Genomic DNA, 23,578 nt, shown 5'->3' on the forward strand with positions numbered 1-23,578 from the left:
GAGAAGGACTTGACTATAGTTACTGATCTAAAGATGGACGGGCAACATGATGAGGAATTCAGGGGACTATTGAGATGAAAGTTTTGCCCACTCATAGGCAGCAAGAAAACAAGGTACTTGTCCTTGGGACCAAGAGGAACTTCATTCTGCCAACAACCTAAATGAATTCTCTCTCTTCCTCTTCTTATAAGGACAATCCATTGATCCACAACCCCACTCTTATGATCTTGTTTAATCTTAATTGCCTCCTACTTATCTGTTGGGGACCATGCTGCCTGGTATCAGGAAGCTGTAACCCCCCATGACTTAGGCTGAGTGAGAGACCTCTGGACCAGGAGCCACTAAGGAGACAAAACTTATTTCCCTGGCATGAATGCTGTCTGTTCTAATGCCTGGCTCCTTTTGCATGATCGGCAGTCAATGACGGGTAACAATTCTCTAGGAAAGAGAATGAATCTAAGACAGATGCAATCACGTGGGAATGCCCTAAGGGAAGAGACTCGGGGCTGTGGATATGAAGGGGTGATGGACATCAACCCCTGCCCCCTCAGCTTTGTCAAAGCCTGAGTCCTTGTTCTTAGATGTGAGAAACCCAAGTCTCCTGGCTGCCTTTGTCTTCTCTGTTAACTCAGGCCTGCGGAAATAGCAGGAGCGGTGCAGCCCAGATGTGAAACGGCAGACCCCTGGGGTAATCAGGCCTGGGACATAGAATATGCAAGATCCTGTGAGATCTGTTTGCTGGAGGATGTTATTAGATTAGAATTTGAAGGCACAGACAGGAAACCAAAACTACCCTTTGAGCCCTGTTAGACCTTTCAAATGATAAAACTCCAATCTCTGCCCAGAATCACAGCAGGAGTTCTGTCTACACCTTTGTAAGTCACCTACTTCTTTTGATATTTTCTGCCAGACTGTGAATCCACAAACTAAGTCAGTATTCTCAATAAAAATCTGCTTGGAAATGGAGACGAGGCGCTCCCCACTAGAGAGAATGGCCATTCCATTCCTACTTCCCCACAGGACCCCGTTGTCTCTGTGTATGTTTTTCTCATGTGTCAACAAGCCATCTGCAACACTGCAGGCTGGTGAGCTTACGTCACCTATCCTAGACAAAGTACACTTGAAAACAAAGGCTATACCAAGAGACAATGAAGGACCCAGAAATCCTACTTTTGTGTATTTATCCAAGGAAACCCACAACATTAAATCTAAGACATGCATCCATGTGTTCACTGCAGCAGTATTTACACCTAAGCATCCATCAATAGATGAACAGATAAAGAAGTGGTGCATATATACAATGAAATATGACCCAACCATTGAAAAGATAGAAATCTTGCCATCTGCAACAACATGGATGGACCTACAGGGTATTGTGCTGAGTGAAGTAAGTCAGATGGAGAAAGACAAATGCCAGATGATTTCACTTATATGTGGACTCTAAAGGATAAAGTAAACAAACCAGACAGAAACAGACCCATAGATACAGAGAGTATTTTGACAGTTGCCACATCAAAGGAGGGTTGAGAGATGGGTGAAAAAAATAAAGGGACCAAGAAGTACAAATTGGCAGTTACAGAATAGTCACAGGGATGTAAAGTACAACATAGGGAATATAGTTAATAATATTGCAATAACTATGTGTGATATCAAATTGGTACTAGACTTATTGGGGTGATCACTTCATAAGTTCTATAAATGTCTAGTCACTGGGTTGTATGCATGAGATTAATATAATATTGTACTGTAACTGAAAAAATTTTTAAAAATCTTTAGAAAAAGCAAGGTTAAAAAATCTTAATTACCTTCTAAAAGCCTGTTCTCCAAATGAAGTCACATTTGGAGTTAGGTCTTCAACATACAAATTTTAGGGAGGACATAGTTCAGTTTATAGCATTTTTTACATCTTTCCTGAAAGAAATATTTATTTCCTGTACCCACAGGGCTGATATTGCAGAAAACCAAACCCAGAATGTCATCCTGTGAGTGGCTGAATTCAACACAAATTGAATTGCCACCTTGCAGGGTGTCTTCTGTTCAAGCGAGGTCATGTATTAGGAAAGAATGGGATCTGGAATATTGGAATGGACATGTATGGTCAAATCCCAACTAAACCTGGGGACATCAAACCCCTAAGTACTGCTGTGCCTTGTTTGCCAGTAGAGGCAGCTTTTCTATCCCCATCTCAGGAGGTTAACCCTGTTTTAGCTAAGAAACTATAATGCCCCCGGCCAAGGTAATCTAGACCTATAAAAAGATCAAATTTCCAACAGGACTTAAAAGGTTAAGATGAAATAAAAAGTTTGATTCAGAGATGAGATGCAAAAGAACTGCATAATTTTTCCAAATTATATAGACATGAGTGTGGGGAATATATGTGAGAGTGTTGAATATGGGCTGAGTGGAAGGAACATAAAGTTGGGTCAGGCTGCATTTCTTGATATGGGACCACTAAGGAGAGATTTGGGATTCAGTGTTGTAGTTCAAGGGGTTAGAGAAGGCTCTACCAATTTATTTAGTTGGTTAGCTGAAACATGGACCAAAAGACGCCTACAAAATATGAAGTGCCAGAATTGCACTGGTACGATGCCAAGAAAAACATAGAAAGGCTTAGGAAGATTGGAGCGTTAGCTGGGTTTTGTCATGTAAGAAATGCTCCCCCACCTAGTGAGTGTCCAGAGGATACACATTCCACCACCACTATGAGAAATAAATGTGTAGAGGGAGCCACAGCATCCTGAAAAGATCTATGGCCATTCTTCTCTGTAGGTCAGAAATCACAGCAGAAACTGCTGCTGGTTAACTGATGTTCTTACATGCAATGATGGTAAATGCATCTCAGAGCAGCAAGCCCCAAGCGGTAGCATTTATTTGCCGAAGAGAAGGTGGGCATGGTTACCATAATGGAAAGCAGAGTCAGAGCAATCATCAGAATGGTCTAACTCACAAGTACTCATACATATGGCATTGGCTAGTTAATTGTGGAATCTCTAGAAGAGAAATAAATGAGCGCTCTACAAAATTCTTAATTGATCAGTATACATGGAAGAGTTCTATGTGGAATGAAAAAAAAAAAGTCTAATTTGGATCACCGAAAACAGAGAAGTGTGACCCCTAAATCAATTCCCAGAGTTGAGCCAGTTTACAGACCTAGAGCTCTTTAAATAAAGGAAAATCAGGGTACCCTTTTAGAAGCACCTGCTACACTGCCCAAAATCCATACTGTTAATCTTCCTTCAAGCCTTCCCTAAAGGGACATAGATCCTTGTATCTGAGTAACTGTACTTTGAGGGGAAAAGAGATACGATGTTTTTAGTGATCACTGGACACTGGCTCTGAACCAACACTAATTCTAGGGGAGCCAGAGCATCACTGTGGTCCTTCAGTCAGAACAGGGGCTTATGGAGGTCAGGTGACCAATAGAGTTTTAGCGCAGATCCATCTCACAGTGGATTCAGTTGGTCCCCAAATCCACCCTGTGGTTATTTCTACACTTCAGGAATTCATGATTAGAATAGATATACTCACAACTGATAGAATTCAACCATTAGTTGTCTGACCTTCGGCATGAACGATATGATAGTACATGACAAAAGGCCAAGCAGAACCACTAGAAGTACCCATACCAACTAAAATAGTAAACAAAAAGCAATACCTCACTCCTAGAGAAATGGCACATATTAATGTCACTATCAAACATTAGAAGGGTACCAAGGTGGTGAGCCTCACCTGATCCCCATTAAATTTGCCTATTTGGCCTGTGTAGAAAATGGATCTTGGAAAACAACAGTAGATTAGTATAAACATAACCAGATAATAAATGTAATTGCAGCTACTGTTACAGATGTGGTTTCATTACTTGAGCAGATTACCATATCCCTAGTATCTGGTATATAGCTATGTTTTAAAATTTTTATTGAATTTACTGGGGCGACATTGGTTAATGCAATTGTGTAGGTTTCAGGTGTTGATCTGACAAATGCTTCTTTTCTCTAACCCTATTAGTAAAGACCACCAGAGCAGTGCGCTTTCAGCTGTCAAGCCAACAATAAATCTTCAGTCTCCTAACTCACAGTTATATCCACTTCCCAGAATTGTGTCATAATTTATTCCACAGAGACCTTGCTCACCTTTCCTTACACAAAACATCATCACACTGCTCCATTACACTGCTGACATTGCACTGATTGCGCCTAGTGATAAGTAATAGCAACAACTCTGGCCAAATTCTGCCAAATGGTGAGAAATAAGTCCAACAAAAAATCCCAGACCTTCCACCTCAGTGAAAGGCGTGGGCGGTATTGAGCTATTCTTTCTAAAGATGAAGGATGTTATTGTATCTGGCCCCTCCTACAAACAACGTAAGGAGCCCAATGCCTAATTGGTCTCCAGACTTGGGAGGCAAGACATTCTTCATTCGATTGTGTTACTCCATTCCACTTACTGAGTAGCCCAAAATGCTGCTAGTTTTGAGTGGGGTCCAGAAAAGACAAGGGTCTGCAGCAGGCCCAGGCTGCCATGTGAGCTGCTCTGCCGCATGGGCCATATGATCCAGCAGACCCAATGATGCCTGAAGTTTCAGTGGCAGATAGAGAGGCTCTTTGGCATCTTTGAATGGCCCCTACAGATGAATCACAGTGCATACCCTTGTGAATTTGAAGCCAAGCTCTGTCATCCTCTGCAGATAACTAGTGTTCTTTTGAGAAACAGCTTTTGGTTTGCTACCGGACCTTACAGAGATTCAACATTTAGTCATGGGCCACCAAGTTCCCATGCAACTGGCACTGTCCGTCATGAACTCGGTAGTGCCCGATCCAAACCACAAAGCTGGGCGTGCAAGGGAGCATTCCATCATCAAATGGAAGTGCTATGTGCAAGACCAGGCCTAAGCAGATCCTGAAGGCACATGTAAGGTACATGGGGAAGTGAGTTAAATGCCAGTGGTTCCCACTCCTGCTACACTGTCTTCCTCTCCCAGCCTGCACATATGTCCTCATCAGGAGTTAATTACTCTTGGTTACCTTCCATATGTGGACTTGTAGACTGCCTTACATCATCATGATGTTCCACACAGCAACTTGAACAAAGAATTCACTTCACAGCAAATGAAGTACCATGATGGGGCCCGTGCTGAAGGAATTCACTGGTCTTACTATTTTTCTCATGATCCTAAAGCATCTGACTTGACAGAATGGTGGAGTGGCCTTTTAAAAAACTCAGCTATAGGACCGGACAGGTAGCAATTCCTTTCAGGACTGAGGTCATTTCATCCAGATAAAGTATAGTTAAGGAGATGTGTATAGATGTCAGGATGACAAGGGATAGAGAGACTGTGATGTTTAGTTTTATGTATCATCTTGGCGAGGCTATAAAACCCTCCAGTGATGCACTAGCAAAAATGTTGCTTCCTGTCATGAGGGCCTTATATGCTATTGGTCTGTATGTTGTAATTCCAAAGGAGGCAATGCTTATACCAACAGACACAACAATAATTGCATTGAAGTAGAAGTTAAGGCTGCTACCCAGCCAATTTGGGCTCCTGATGTCTCCTAATCAACTGGCGAAGAAAATAATTACTGTCCTGGCTGGGCTGATTTATCCTGATTAACAAAAGAAAATTAGTAGCTCCCACACAATCGAGGTAAAGAAGAACATGTATTGAATATAGGAAATTCCTTAGGGAAGGGGAGTCAAACTCATTTTCACCGGGGACCACATCAGTCTTGAGGTTGCCTTCAAAGGGCTGAAGTAATTTTAGGACTGTATAAATGTAACTACTTTTTAACTGTTAAGGAGTTGAAATTACATTTGGCCCTTTGAAGGCAACTGTGAGGCTAATGTGGTCCCTGGTGGAAATGGTTTGACACCCCTGCCTTAGGGCATCCCTTAGTACTACAATGCTCTGTGTTTATAGTCAATGGAAAACTCCAAGAACCCAAATCAGGAAGAACTGTTAAAAATCCAGATACTGCATGAATGAAGCTTTGGATCACACCATTAGGCAAAGAACCATTACCAGCTGAGGGACTTGCTGAAAGCAAAGGAGACATGGAATAGGTAGTAGAACAAAGCAGTTGCAAATACCAGTTAGATCATGTGACCAGTCAAGGAACTGAAGACTGTTATGAGTATTTCTTCCTTATACTGTTGTAAATCTCTTTGTGTATGTATATAAAATATATATTATCTATAACAAGTATTTTACTATTTCTCCTTTTTTAACCACTTACCACCTATCATACGATATATTCATAACAGATAAGTTTATATGGCAGCATTTAAGTTACACGATATCACGGACAAGAATGAACATCACCCAGGGATTTCACATCCCCTTCTTGGGAAAAGGGTTAGTATATTTTTGTTTGTACCCAAGATACTTGTCTTATGTTAGGTGGAAGGATGACACTGTTATTTTTACTTATAAATTAAGTATGGTTAAGGAGATATAAATAGGTGCCAAGTTGACAAGGGATAGACTGCAATAGTTAGCTTTATGCATCATTGTGGCTAGGCCATAGTACCCACTTATTCAAACACTAATCTATTGTGTTCCTGCGAACGTATTTTGTAATTGTGTTGAACATCTATAATCAGTTGACTTTAAGCAAAGGAAATTATCTTGATAATGTGGGAGAGCATCATCCAATTAGTTGCCAGTTCTTAAAAGCAAAACTGGGTTTTGCCTAAGGAAGAAGTTCTGCCCCAAAACTACAGCGTCTAACTTGCATGAGAATTTCCAGCCTTCAGACTTGCTGGTCCCCATAATCATGTATTCCAGTTTCTTGAAATCTCAGTCTTTATCTCTACCCCCCACCCTCCCACATACACACATTGGTTCTGTTTCTGTGGAGAACTCTGACTGGTACACTAGTCCTGAGCGTTCCTTTATATGACTCATTAGGCACCTATTAATCTAGTGTATTGTGTACAATTTTTTTCTGTCACCTGGCTATTAACTTAACATTCAAGGAGAATGAAAATCCTCACAACACTAGAAGTTAGTGGATGATTGTATTTCCTTTAAATAAATTATTCTGTGTTTATGTCATTCTTGTCTTAAAAGTAATAGGAGTGGAGTATTTTTAGATAGGGGATGCTTATGACTTGACAATCATGGATGACCTCTTATATTGTTACAGCCCTCAACTCTTCTAAATTCATTGGATTTGGAGCAAGTATAATATAGACACAGATGTAACCCAATATTTTTAGACCAATATCACAAAAGATTATACATATATACATGTATATATATGAAACGTTGAATAAATTATTACCAGTAGAGTATGAAAATTGAAGAAAAAAAACATTGCCATTCATATTGTTTATAGTTATATTGTATTTCTTTTTCTCATGTAATTATTTTATAACCTAACTCTATTCACACTTCTATCTCCTAATACACTTAGCAAAAATTTAAATATTAAATAGTCTAAAATAAATATACACATATAAAACACATCTCGCATCCCTATTATAGCCTCAGAGTCCCAAATCTCAGACTCAATCACAAGCAATTACTTCTTTAAATAATTTTTTGAATGCTTACTTTGAAGGCTGCAACAATAGCAAAGATAATTTTAAAAAATGAAAAAGAAAATCAATTATGATCCTACCAGCGAAATGCAATTTTCATTTTTTGCATAAAAGCTTTAAGTTTTTTCTATGTACATAGATATTCTGCATAACTTCATAGTATGAAATATATATATATATATTTATTTATTTATTTATTTATATCAGATCTGTGTGGAAAAAGCCCAGACATTATTAAAATAACAAGAATGGTTTGTGCAACATTGACATAACCTGGCAGCCAAGGAGAGTGGACTGGAATGCTGGAATGCACATGTGTGAACAATGATGACTTCACTGTACTAGTGAGTGGGGGCAGTAGATGCTCTTGAGTGAGCATGTGTACCATGTGGCCCTTGCATTCAAAATGACTGAGTGAGTAGAACAAGTCTGCATCAGATTTTGCATTAAGCTTGAACATTACTCCCTGGAAAGTATTCAGATGATGCAGAATGCCACAGCTATGGAAACTGGTGATTGGCAGCTTCATCATAACAACGTGCCTGCTCATGCATCATATAACTGGTGCAGAGTTTTTTGACAAAACATCAAATCACCAAGGTGACTCAGCCTCCCTGCAGCCCAGATTTGGTGCCCTGTGACTTCTGACTTTTCCCAAAACTAAAATCATCTTTGAAAAGGAAGACATTTCAGACCATTGATGAGATTCAGGAAAATACAATGGGGCAGCTGACGGTGATTGGGAGAACTGTGTGAGGTCCCAAGGGGCCTGCTCTGAAGGGGACTGAGGCATCATTGTTCTTTGTACAATGTGTCTTGAATCTTGTGTCTTCTTCAATAAATGTCTCTATTTTTCATAAAACATGGCTGGATACCTTCTGTACAGATTATATATATGTGTGTGTGTGTGTGTGTGTGTGTGTGTATAAAACAGAGTTACATATATGTACATACCCCGTAATTGTTAAATTAAAGGCTGCATAGAGGTAGGAAATTAGGTGGAATTTGTGAGTATGCATCACACTTAAAAAAGGAGAGAATGTTACCCCAAGAAAAATTATTTTTCCTGGCTTTTTTGACCAAAATCTATAATGTTCCTGTAACATAATTTGCTGAGCAATATGTCTATTAATGATTGTTTCCAAGTTAATGCAATTTCGGTTATGCTCTATCATAGGTGGGAAGAGCTCATGGCTACTATAGGGGACCATTCTGCATGGCAGTAGGACATGTAGCCCAGTCCCTGACTTGGAAAAACCAGTGGGGAGTGAGTTGACACACAGGACCCAGGCCCACAGATAGGCTGTCCCATGGGGAATCAGGCCTGCATTGTACCTGGGCTGCTATGAGTCTTACTTTTGCTAAAACTCCCTCACCCTGAATTGAGGCAGCAGTTTACTGCATACCTTTAAAGTAACTTCCTAAAATCTATGCTAAACTCCCCAAGGATGAGTGTAACCAATTCAACCACTTTTTCTTTTGCATTTGCAAATCTCCTTTTTCTTTGTAGTTATTAGCAACTTCCTCTCCTTGGTTATTTGTAAAAGGCACCAACCACCTGAAGTGAACCTGTGCATAGTAAATGAGGACCATTCTGGATGTAATGTGCCCAAAAAAGCAATAAAAGCCTGTCTAGGCAGGGGTCGGGGCCCTCTTTCACTCAGAGAGTGGCCATGCCGTCATCCCCTTTTCTCCATAGGACTTCTGCAGACTGTGTGAATGTGTTCCTCGCAGCCACAACACATGGACCCTGTGGGCCAGGGTCCACATCAGGCTACTCTTAATAGAAACCTAAATACAATATCTTAAACACAAATGAGAATTCTGAGGTGGTCCATCTGGGGCTAATTTTGTTTTCCAAGAGGATATCAGTGATTTAGACTTTGTCTATCTTCCTGCCTTTTATCCATGTTTCACATGACCCCTATATTCAAGATGACAAAATGGCCATAGGTGTCCCAACCACCACATCTAATACTAGACATAAGGCCATCGACTGTTTCTTGAGAGATACTGATATTCATAACTTGTGAGTGTGCTCATGTGTTTTATATATAGTTTAAAAATTAAGTAATAATAGCTCTAGCAGCACATACATATGAAAGCTTATGCATGTATATAAATACATATACATATATATATTAACTAAAAAATTATTGTTCAAGTAACACATATATGTGAGAAGCTGTAATTGAAGGAGAGAACTAAAGGAAGCTGGTGAAAAAGTAGCAGGGGCCAAATTAGCCTAGGAAGCCAGGCACACTGCTCAGTATAAGCCTTTGATGGCAGCAGCCTGTGCATCCCAGTGGATCGGAGATGATACCTATTCCTGAAGCACCAGCGATGGCGCTGAGCCCCTTGAGCCTTGTAGATAAACTAAAGATGCCCAATAACTGAGATTTTTAAAAGCTGCTGGGATTGTCTTCCATGGGAAGCATGTGTATTGAAGTTGTTATTATGTTTCAGGGACAATTAATCAGGGCCTATTTGGGATGACCTTAAGGTCAAGAACACCAATCAAAAACATCCAGCTAATAATCTGTTATGGCAATCCAGATATAGGCTCATATATTTCAGAACAAGGACCATAGAAAGGAAAAAAATAAAGAGATGTAATTAAGACGAACTTGAAGGAAAAAAAAACTCTTTCAACTTTTAACAGGGAACAAGTTAAATACATCAAAAATAATTTCAAGGTATCCAGCCTTGATTGCCGAGAAAAATGTTACACTCCTGAGCAAAAATGTACCAGTATTTATATTTATCATTTTCATCATGAAACTATTTCTTCATGATGAATAATTAATAGAAAGTCATTTGATACATTTGATATGTTGCTTACAGGTTATACATTTCATACATATATTTAAAACGATGTTTAAAACTTAAAAGGTAACAAATCCCTACTGGCTTTTACCATTTGCGTTCAGCTTTCTCTAGATGGGATGATGTACCTTGCCAGCTATTTTATTTTTTTGTTGTTAGAATAGATAAGCACATCCGGAAGTCTCAAAAAGCCAAGCAAGTAGGTTTTAAGACATTCAGATTTCTAAGAAATGTCAAAGCTATTGTTCCTAGTTTCTTTACTGAAAATAGCATCATGGTAACTGATCTGACACCTCTAGCTGATGATTCTTCCTGTTGTTTGGACAAGAAAGTTCTATGCAGTGAGTGAATTCCTCTAAAAGCCCATAGAGGAAAAGCAATCCTCCTTTGACACTTCCATTTCATTCCATAAGGTGAGTGATTTGTGAGGGAATTGAGGGAATTCTGCAGAATCATGTTTAAAACTGTTGTGTAAAATATGTCATTGTGTGTAGATCATCACACATCTTCCAACAGTAATGGGATCCTTGGGAAGTGGAAGAGGGACCTGTTTTACTAGTTCGGTCTCTTTGAGGTTTAACATTAAAAATATTGTTCATGTTTAAAATAATAATTTTGTCCTAACCTGAGGACATGCTTATTGATTTTAGAGATGGGGGAGACACACACACACACACACACACACACACACACACACATCAATATGATAGAGAAACATCAATCAGTAACCTCTCGTACGACCCCCCACTAGGGACTGAACCTGCAACCCAGGCATGTGCCCTGACCAATTGGGGCACACCAGCAGGGGCTATTATCGATTTCTTGGCAATTAAAAATTATTTAGCATTTGGTAAAACAAAAACTTATAAATTATAAGAAATTTGAAATTTCTTTCAACATTTCAGCTTCGTATTCAAACCTTTTATAGATCTAGATTTTTCCAAAAGTCAAATTTTCTTTCTGAGGTCATCCTTTTAAAGCTGTAACTCCTAAATAGTGTTTTATATAATGCCTATCTCATACAAATAAGGTTATCAGAAACACATCAGGTGGAAATTTCCCATGAAAAAAATTTCTTAATACCCATCCTAAAGAAGCAAAGACTATTCAATAAAATGAGAATACCAATCACCCAGAAAGGACAGGATTAATCACACATGAACTGTTCAGTCACGTATTTGAGATATTCAGCCTTAAAAACCCAAATGGAACTCTACTTAAACACAATATATTTTGTGTTATGCTACGGTGTTTCAAAATGTATATATTTGCTCTTTAACTTAGAAGGTTATTTAGATGACTGTTCATTATCTTCCAGTACAGAAAAAATATTCTCAGGTGATTATGCCATTATGTGATTTGTTGCTTTTCTTTTTGTTTGCTTGTTTGTTTGTTTGTTTTATGGGCTGAGAATATGGCCTATACAAATCTCTGGGAAAATGTACGAGAGGGGACCCCAAAAACACAGAACTTATTTATGAAAAAATTGTGTATTTATTCTTATATGTTTAAACTTCAGTCACCTTCAAAGTACTCTCCATTTGATGCAGTACACCTCTCCAGATGTTCTTTTCCACTGCTCTGAACAGTTTTTGAACCTGTGGATTTGGATGCCTTTTAGTGCTTCTGTCTTTTTTTGTTTCACCTCTTCCACATGGGCAAAATGTTTCCCTTTGAGGACTCTTTTCATCCCAAGAAATGAACAACAACAAAAAATTTGCCTGGGGCAAGATCTGGTGAATAGGGAGGGTGGGGAACAGAGGTCATGCCATTCTGGGTCAGAAAGTGCTGAACACTCAGCGCAGTGTGGGCAGGTGTGCTGGTAAATCACCCATCATGAAATGAGCAAATGCATTGACAAAGTCTTAAAAAAAAAAACTCACTGAAGAAGCCAAATGCAGCTTCTCACAACAATGCCAGCTGGTACACTGATACAGATGGGTTCCTAGAGCACACACCTAGTTCGGGGAGCCTATACTATAAGGGGCCTACCCTCCAGAAGATAATTCTGCAGTTTTGGGGGAATCCCCCTGATATTTAATTTTTTTCCCTACGCAATAGTAAGTTCTATACAAATAAACTAGATTGCTATATACTCTCTTACAGAGGGGAAAAGCTCACCTTCTTAACAGAGAGAAAAACTTTCTCTTCATCCTTCCGCTTATAAAAAAATTTTATTGTGTTGTTTAAATCCCAAGCAACCATACTTTTTTTTAATAAACAAGTATATTAACATATTTTACTGTGATGATTCTGGTAGTTTGGTATTTTCTAGGAGTTTTTGATTTATGTATTTTATTACTTTTTGGTCCGGCACATAAAAACTGTAACGGTTTTATATTTTCTGTTGATTATTAATTGTGTTATTGTAGAAATCTGCATTAGTTGTATATTGCTACTGTAACAAATTACTATAAACTCAGTGGTAAAAAATAATGCACATTTTTAATCTTATAATTCTGTAGATTTGAAATCTGACACGGCTCTCACTGCACTTAAATCAATTGCATTCTTTCCTGGAGACTCTAAGGGAGAATCAATTTCTTTGACATTTCCAGCTTTCAGAGGGCACTCACAATCCTTGGTTCATGGCTCTTTCTCCATCTTCGAAGCCAGCAATGTTGTGACTCTGATCCTTCTCTCATGTCACAGCTCTCTTTAACCATAACCAAGAAAGTCTCTCTGCTTTTAAAGACTCCTGTGATTAGGTTGTGCCATCCTACACAGTCCAAGATATACTGCCCCTCTCCAGAGCTGAAAAACTCAGACTTTATTTCCAAAGCCCTTTTTTTTTTCAGTTGAATAAGATAACATACTCACAGATTACAGGGACTGAAGCATCCACATGTTGGGGTAGGGTAACATTCTCCCTTTTTGTTATACTGAATGTTCAGTTCGGGCATTGAATTTTGCCTTTTATGACATGAATATTGCCTCTTCTCATTGATTTTTGTTCATATTTATTTTGTGAATCATTTCCCATCCCTTCTTTTGCAACATATCTGTGTTACCTTTCTCAAGTGATTTTTTGGGGGGGAGCTGAATATTTCCTGAAATATTTTCTCACTTTATTTTCTGGCACTTAAAAGAAATGAGTCTGTTTTCATTTATTGTGATAGCTGATATAGTCAATTTTACTTCTTTCACCTTATTTTAGGTATATCATCTAATAACAATGTTTTTTGTTTTCTTAATACAAGAGCAAGACCTCCTATGTGTCCAGACTAGGATCAATTTAGTCCATTAGGATCAATAACTTTTTAGGAGACCTCTATTTTCATGCTGAGGTGGTTTCTTCAAGGATGGAATGTAGCGACTTAGGTCACCTACAGGTCTCCTATATGGCAACTTTGGGGCTCTGGAATAACTAGGAAGCTATACTCTTGGCCCCAGGCTTTGGCAGAGGAATATGAGTTACTATAAACAATGAACTTTAAGACTTACTTTCCTTTATAGAAAACTCTCCACAAATGCATCTATAATTTTCTACAAACATTACTATCAAACACATTTTAGTTGTTAAAACTTTCCAGCCAAGAAGTTGACAGTAAGACAGGCCGAGAACGTGTATTCAGTTCACCATATTCCTAAATTATTCCCTTTCTGCACCTACTCTTCAGCCAACGAAAACCAGGTTTCTGCTCCAACATTTTTTTTGCTAAATACAGTGGGCACTTTTCTGTGCTTATGTTAATTTTTTGTTTCATTTTTTAAAAAACTCCCATGTTAATTATTTCTACATTCTTTTTTAAAAGATTTTATTTATTTATTTTTAGAGAGGGAAGGGAGGGAGATGGAAAGAGTGAAACGTCAATGTGAGGTTGCTGGGGATTATGGCCTGCAACCCAGGCATGTGCCCTGACTGGGAATCGAACCTGCAATGCTTTGGTTCGCAGCCCACGCTCAATCCACTGAGCTACACCAGCCAGGGCAACTATTTCTACATTTTTGAAAGTCCTTCTTCACTTGCTTCTCACAAAGTCATATTTCTGTCTTTATACCTATTTTCTGTCACTCTGTAAATTCTTTAGTTTTTCCAGCTTTCTTAGATATACTGACAAATGAAAAGTATACATACTGAAACTGTACAACATGGTGTTTTGATACTAATATATGTTGTGTAATATAATAATTACCACAGTCAAACTAATATAAGTATCACCTCACAGTTACAATTTACGTGTGTGTGATAAGAGAAATTCAGATGTTCTTGCTTAGCTAATTTCAAATATACAACATGTTATTAACTATAGTTGCCATGCCTTATATTGTAGTCCTTTGCCATGGCCACTCTCTATATATTAACATTATTTAGACTTAAAGGACTAGGTATATTTCTTACTCTGTATATATTCTTTGGCTGAGTTTATCTTCTCCCATATTTTCAAAGGTAGATTTTTCCCGATTTGGTGATTATCTGGATGTAGAAATTGAGGAATTACAGGAATATAAAATGAAACCTATCATTTTAAAAAAGATTTTATTTATTTTTAGAGAGAGGGGAAGGAGAAAGAGAGGGAGAAAAACATCAATGTGTGGTTGCCTCTCGTGTACCCCCAACTGGGGACCTGGCCCCCAACCCAGGCATGTGCCCTGACTGGGAATTGAACCGGCATCTGGCTTGCAGGTCTGTGCCCAATCCACTGAGCTATACCATCCAGGGCAAAACCTATTATTCTTGATCGGGCAGTTTAATGAATTACTATTAGAATGACAGCAAAAAAAAAACAAGGTTTTTTTTAAGATTTTCTTTATTTATTTTTAGAGAGGGAAGGGAGGGAGAAAGAGAGAGAGAAACATCAATGTGTGGTTGCTGGGGGTCATGGCCTGCAACCCAGGCATGTACCCTGACTGGGAATTGAACCTGCGATGCTTTGGTTCACAGCCCGTGCTCAATCCACTGAGCTACGCCAGCCAGGGCAAAAGAAACAAGTTTTTTAAGCAAATTATTGTAAGTTTTGATTATCATGAATTTGAGGTATCTGTTATTCAGTTAGAGATTTTCCATAGCCAGTTGGTCATATGGTTCTGAGTAGTAAACTATATTCCATAGAGGTATATATGTATATGGCAATTGTAGCACTTATGAGGCAATTGAAACCATGAGATGAAATGAGTATATTGTAGAATAATCTATAGAGTAGGAGAGTAAAAAGAGAACGAAGGCCAAAGCTCTAAACAACACCATTATTTAACAGTTAAACAGAAGTGAGCCTCATAAAATGGCTACGTAAGAGCTACTAGAAAAATGAGAGAAAACTCAGGAGAAAGGGATATAATGAAATCAAAGGAAATATATGCTTAACACATGGAGTTGGTTGCTTACCTAACAGCCATTCCCTCCTTCAATATACTTTTATAGAATTTAAATAGTGTTCAGTCAGCAACATGCTCAGAAAAGGGAGGAAATATTTTCAGGCTCAGAGGAGAAATCATGATTGATCTAAATAAAGTGTGCTAATCTCACACTCCTTTGCAGGTAATTATTTTATACATTGGTTTGTGACAAAATGCTGCCAATGAGAAGTCAGGGGAAATCTTGTGGTAGGCTCTGAAAAAAAGGACTAAAGGTCTATGGTTAGGAATGAGGCAATTAGAGGCCTTTATTATTTAAGCCACCAATAGTGGTGTTTCTTGTTACTTTTAGCCAAACATGTCTCATTTGATAAAGACTTTGATTACTCAAAAGCGGGTGGTGTCAGCAACTGTCCCTAAATTGTGGAATATAGATGAGTAAAGGAAGGCAAATTGGGGCAAGTGACAGCCCAAGTGTGGGAAACCTGTTACTCTTTTTATATGGAGAAAATCCTGTGGTACATTTTTCCCTGTTATATTCCATGATTCAAACTATATGCCGAGAAAGAACATATAATTAGAACTGTGAGGAAATTTCAGGGTATTGTCACATGTGATGTCTCTTCCTCAGAGCTTCGAGAAGAGACAGGGGTGCCTCCGTTAAATATGGATAGTCTGAAAGAGAAGTAGAAAAGGCTTCACTAACAGAAGTGCTATCTATATCTTGAAATCTCATTTGGCTTAATTTGTGGTGTTGGAAAAGTGCCACACTCCAACTGGCACAAGAAACGCTTAGAAAACGTAGCCTGAAAGACCAACATTATGGGCTTTTTTTCTAGTATATTCCGTCCATTAATCATTCTTGGTCAAAGAGGCAGAACCTGCTAGCAAAGATCTGACAAAGGCTGGTGTCACCCCAACTAAGTCTACTGTGGCAAATTGCTTGCTTCAAATTGTAAGAAGCTTGGAGAGGATTCAGGAATCTGTCTTCCCACCTAATCAACAGCTGCACTTGCAGAATCTGACTGACTTAACTATTTTAGAACTCCGGAGTCTGTCGAAGGCTTGCACATTTCAGGGGAAGACTTGGACACTAACCTGCAGTTAATTTCAATCAATGTTGGCTCTTTGCACAGTTGCAGCTACCCATCCCCTACCCTCAGCTATGCAGCAGGCAGGTGCACGTTTTTCCTGCAGCAGCTTGCACACAGCAGGGAGGAACCAGGGTGGGTGAAAAGACCCTGTCCTCTACATATTGGGGATTTGTGCTCTGCTCCCTCATGGCTACTTCTGATTACAGAGGTTCAGAAAACACAGTGGGCATCCATGTTGTTACACTTCCCTCTTGCAATATTACAAGCTCCTCCCACCAGCTGATTTCAAGGGGCTTTGAATGGACAGTAGCTTTCCCCTCATCTCTTCATTTATTGCTTTTTCCTATTTTGGAAGCTATATATCAAAGACTGGGACACTCAAAAACAACTGTAACTATGGGGGAAAATTAAAAACTGACCATACCTTCCCAGGAAAGGCTCATAAAATATCAGAAAAGATGTTAACTTTACATGTCAGCATCTAAATAAAGTGAAATAGATGGGCAACTATAAAAGCAAGTATTACTGAAATGGTGATTTGTAATTGAACAGTTTGGTTTTCACCCAATTTAAGAGACTAATATATTTAAAGAAAAAATAATTATCCGTATAAAAAGCTCATATTACTGTAACTTTGATTTATTACTCCAAATCTTATTTTCTTCATAATTAACAGGTTATTTCATTTGAAAGAATCATTACTTTATGTTTTGGGGCACACGATTTGTACAGATATGATTTTGTTACATCAACAACTAAAAGGGGTTGAGCCAGGCCTGCAAAGGAGCCTAGATTTTACATGTTATTGAAGTTAAGCAGGTATACATTCAAATTAGCATTGTAACTTTAGGATGTTAAAGGTAACCCCCATGGTTACTACAAAGGAAATAGTTACAGAATATTCACAAAAAGAAATGAAAAAGGAATTTAAGCATTTCACTACAAAAAATCCACTAAACACAGATGAAAAGACTGATGCAGGAAATGAAGGACAAGCAACCATAGAGCATATAGACAACAAATTGTCTATGGAATGATGGAATCCCTCCTTATCAGTAATTACTTCATACGTAAACGGATTAAAGTCTCCAATCAAAATATAGACATTAGCCAAATGGGTAAAAACACATGACCCAACTATACGCTTTCTCTAAGAGACAACTTTAGATGCAAAGACAAGTTGAAAGTGAAAGGATGGGCAAAGAAATTCCATGAAAATAGTAACAAAAAGAAAGCAGGGATGGGCATACTAATATCAGCCAAAATAGACTTTAAAACAAAAAAAAGATATGAGTCAAAGAAGGGCATCATCTATTAATAAAAGTTTTTCTACAGCAAGAATACATAACAATTATAACAAGGAATTGATATCCAAAATATAAAAAGAACTCATAAAACTTAACACCAACAAAACAAAAAATCCTATAAATAAATGGGCAGGGGACCTGAACAGACACTTCTCTCAAAAAGACACACAAATGGCCAAGAGATACATGAAAAGATGCTCAACTTCAGTAGACATTTTAGAAATGCAAATCAAAAGTATAATGAGATGACACCTCATTAGAATGGCTAGACTATCTTCTTACACCAAAGCAAGAATAAATTCTAAATGGATCAAAGACTTAAATGTTAGATCCAAAATCATAAAAATCCTAGAAGAAAACATGGGCAACAAAACCTTAGACATTGTTTGTAGCAATTTTTTATCAGATATGTCGCCCCAGAAAAGGGAAACAAAATAAAAAATAAAGAGTATAACTACATCAAACTAAAAAGTTTTTGCACAACAAAGGCAATCATCAATAAGATAAAGAGACAACCCACAGAATGGCAGAACATATTCACCAATACATCTGATATGGAGGTAGTAGCCAAAATTTATAAAGTACTTACAAGACTCAATGCCAAAAAACCAAACAACCCAATTAAAAAATGGCCAAAGGACCTGAACAGACACTTCTCCAAAGAGGACATACAGATGGCCCATAGACCTATGAAAAGATGCTCAACAGCATTAATCATCAGATAAATATAAATTAAAACCACATTGAGACACTGTCTCACACCTGTCAGAATGGCTATCATCAATAAATCAACAAACAATAAGCACTTGAGAGGATGTGGAGAAAGGGGAACCCTTTTGCATAGGTGGTGGGAATGCAGACTGGTGCAGCCACTGTGGAAAACAGTATGGAGATACCTCAGATAATTAAAATGGATCTTCCTTTTGACCCAGGGATTCCATTTCTGGGAATATATCCAAGGGAACCCAAAATACTAATTTGGAAGAACATAAGCATCCCTATGTTCCTAACAGTGTTATTTACAATCACCAAGATATGGAAGCAGCCCAAGTGCCCATCAATAGATGAGTGGATAAAACAACTATGGGACATTTACACAATGGGATACTACCTGGCTGTAAAAAAGAAAATTGTACCCTTTGCTACACAGTATGAATGAACCTGGAGAACATTCTGCTAAGTGAAATAAACCAGTCAGAGAAAGACAAGTACCATATGATTTCACTCATGTGGAATCTAATAAATTAACTGAACTAACAAGGAAAATGGGGCAGACTCACAGAGAGCAGGATGACAGCTAAGGGTGGGGGGAGGTTAGGGGGTGGAGGGATTGAGCAAACAGCAAAAAAGACCCATGGACATGGACAACAGTGTGGTGATTGCTGGGGGAGGGGGTATAAGGGGACTAAGTGGTAATGGAAAAATACAGTAAAGATTAAATTTCAAAAATAAAAGAATAGCTATTATCAACAAGAAAAGTAATAACAAGTGTTGCAGAGCTTGTGGAGAAAAAGAAACCACATTCACTGCTGCTGGGAATGTAAACTGGTATAGCCACTATGGAAAACACTATGAAATTTTCTCAGAAAATTAAGCATTGAGTTACCATATGGCCCAGCAAAATATATGCAGCCCTATGTTCATTGCAGCAGTATTCGCAGTGGTCAAGACATGGAAACAACCAAAGTTTCTTTCAATGTATGACTGGATAAAGAAGATGTGGTCCACAGATACAATGGAATACTACTCAGCCATAAGAACAGGTGAAATACTGTCATTTGTGACAACATGGATGAACCTTGAGAATATCACGCTAAGCCAAATAAGTCAGTCAGGAAAAGCTGAGAACCATATAATATCACTCATATGTGGGATATAAAACTGAAAGCAACAAATGAAGCAAGAAAAATAAAAACTTGTAGACACTGGTAACATTATGGCGGTTACCAGAGAGAAGGAGAGTAAGGGGTATCAAGGGGTAAAGAGAGCCAAATATATGGTGATGAAAGATGATTAGACTTTGGGTGGTGGGTGCACAATGCAATATACAGATCATGTATCATTGAAATGTTCATTTGAAATCTGTGTAATCTTGTTAACCAATGCCACCCTAATTAATTTAATAAAAATGAACTAAAACCATAACATTTTTACATAAAAACATAAGTGAAGGTGAAGACATTACAGATTCTACATCAATGAAAAGGATTATTGATAACTTGGGTGAAATGGATGAATTCCTAGACATGCAAAACCTCCCATTACTAAAGCTCAAAGAAATGGAAAGTTTGAACAGACCTGTAACTGTAAGGAAACTGAATTAGTAATCATAAGTCTTCCAATAAAAAAAAAGCCCTGGATTGGATGGCTTCATTGGCAAATTCTACCAAACATTTAAAAAAGAATTATCACCAATCTTTCTCAAACTTTTCCAAAAAAAATTAAATAGGGAACATACCAGCATACACTGATACTATAGCCAGACAAAAATACTACAAGTAAACTATAGTCCTTATAAACATTGTTTATAAATTGAAGGTAAGAACCCTCAACAAAATACTAACAAATTCACAACCATTTTACAAGAATTATACACCATGACCAAGTGGGATTGATTCCTGAGGTTCAAGGATGGTTCAACATATCACAAGCAATGTTCTATATCACATCAACAGAATAAAAAAATCAATACGATCATCTCAATTGATGCACAAAAAACATTTGATAAAATGCAATATGGTTTCATGATTTAAAAAAACACTCAACAAACTAGAAAGATGAGGAAACTTTTTCAGCATAGTAAAAGCCCTATATGAAAAACACACACTGAACATCATACCTAAACATGAAAGACTTTAAAGCTTTTCCACCAAGCTCAGGAACAAGGCAAAATGGCTGCTTTTACCACTTCTCTTTAACATAGTACTGTAATTTCTTTTTTTTTCACTTTTTTTATTGTTCAAGTACAGTTGTTTCCATTTTACCCTCACCACTCCCCTCCATCCCAGCCATCCCCGCCTCCCACCCTTGATCCTACCCCTCTTTGGTTTTGCCCATGTGTCCCTTATAGTTGTTCCAGAAAACTCTTCCCCCTTTTCCTCCCATTATCCCCTCCCACCTCCCCTCTGGTCACTGTCAGTTGTAATTTCTAGCCAGAGCAATTAGGCGAGGAAAAGAAATAAAGTCAATTCAAATGAGAAAAAAAGAAGTAAAATTATCTCTGTTTGCAGATATGATCTTATCTGTAGAAAACCCTAAAGATTCCACAAAAAAAAAATTGTTTGAACTAATAAAGGAATTCAGCAAAGTGGCAGGGTACCAAGTCAACATAATATAAGGGATGAACCTGGAAAACATTGTGCTAAGTGAAAGAACCAAGACACAAAAGGTTGCATAGTGTATGATTCCATCTCTGTGAAGTGTCCAGAGTAGGTCACTCCATGGAGACCAAGAGTATATTAGTGGTTGTCGGGGATCAGGGATCGGGGTGGGGGGGGGGGAGGAAGACTGATTGTTTAATGGCTACGGTGATTATTTTAGGGTGATGAAAATATTTTAAATCTAGATTGAGGAGGTGATTGTAAAAACATAATTGTATTAAATGTCTCTGAACTGCATAGTTTCAAAGAGTCTCATGTTATGTGAATTTCATCTAGCTTTTTTCCAAAATTAAAAAGTTTTTTTTTCTGGCAAAAATCGAGGGATTTTTTTCACCAGTACAGTTGCCTTGCAAAAAAAGTGAAAATATATTCTTCAAAGGGAAGGAATCAGATATATGTCAGAATCTGAAATCTACAGGGAAAAAGGAAAGGGTTAGAGAATACAGAACCGTAAAATAAACTTTTCATTTTTCTTTTTCTTATTTAACAGATAATAGCTTACTGAAAATAATTATACCAACAATGTATTGAGTAATTATAGCTTATGGGTAACTTTTTCATAATCTTTTAAAATTGTTTTTTAATCTTTATTGTATTTTCTTCCATTACCATTTAGTCCCCTTATGCGCCCCTTCCCCAGCAACACTGTTGTCTGTGTCCATGAGTCCTTTCTCCTTTTTGCTCAATCCCTCCATCCCCTCACCTCTCCCACCAAACTAGCTGTCACCCTGCTCTCTATCTATGAGTCTGTCTCTATTTTGCTTGTTAGTTCAGTTTGTTCATTAGATTCCACATGAGTGAAATCATATGGTATTTGTCTTTCTCTGACTGGCTTATTTATAGCTTACGGATAACTTAAATGAATGGCGAGATCAATGACATAAGTGGTGAGAGGGGAGAACTGAAAATTCCGTTTTAAGCTACCTGTGCTACCTACAAAGTAGTGGAGTGTCATTTGAAAGTGGATTTAAATGACTCATAAATGTACATAGATTGTAAATTCTAGGGCCACTACAAAAACATATTCAAAAGAAGTATAATTGACAAGCTAAGAGAGGAGAAAAGAAATGGGATCATATAAAATTCTCAATGAACACCAGGGAGGCAAAATAGAATGAGAAAGCAAACACAGAAAACAAAACAAAACAAAACAAAACAAAAACACAAGGGAAATAGAAAACAGTTGTGAATATTGTGGGTATTAATTGAACTGTATCAATAATCACTTTAAATGGCAATGCTCTATGTACACTAATTAAAAAACGGAAACTGACATAGTAGATAAAGAGGCCACACCCAACTACGTGTTGTCTACAAAGAACCTTCTTTAACTACAAAGATGCAACTATATTAAAAATAAAGGGATGGAGAAGGATATATCGTGCTAACATTAATTTTTAAAAAAGCTGGCATAGCTATATTAATTTCCAATAAACAGACTTTAGTACAAGGAAAATTATCGGGGATAAAAAGGGACATTGTATAAAGATAAACTGGTCATTTGTCCAAATGACATAACAGTCCTTACTGCACATGTGCCTAACCTGAGAACATCAAAATGCATGAAGGAAAACTGATAGAAGTGCAAGGAAAAACAGATGAATCCACTGTTATAGTTAGAGACTTCAACACCTGCTATCAGTAATTGACAGTACGAGCAGGCAGAAAATCAGTGAGGTTACAGTTGAACAGAACAGCACCATCAATCAGCTGGATCTAATTGACATTTATAAAACACTTCAACAATAGGAGAATGCGCATTTGTCCCAAGCTCACAAGGAATGTTCAACAAAATAGACCACCTTCTGGATTATAAAACACACCTTCGCAAATTTTTAAAAACCAGAAATCATAAAAAGAATGCTGTTGGACCAGAATGGAATTAAACTAAAAAACGACAGAAAGATAGCTGGGAAAAATTCCAAAGTAATGGAGAGTAAACAACACACTTCTAAAATAGCATATGGGCCAAAGAAGTTCCAAGAGAAATGTTTAAATATTTTGAACTGCACAGAAGTGAAAATGCTACTCATCAAAATGTGTGTGATTCGGTAAACAGAGTGCTGAAGTGAAATTTTATAACATCGAATGCATATATTAGGAAAGGAAAAATATCTAAATCCAATAGTCTAAGCTC

This window comes from Phyllostomus discolor, chromosome X (genome assembly GCF_004126475.2).
Source record: "Phyllostomus discolor isolate MPI-MPIP mPhyDis1 chromosome X, mPhyDis1.pri.v3, whole genome shotgun sequence".
NCBI lineage: Eukaryota > Metazoa > Chordata > Mammalia > Chiroptera > Phyllostomidae > Phyllostomus > Phyllostomus discolor.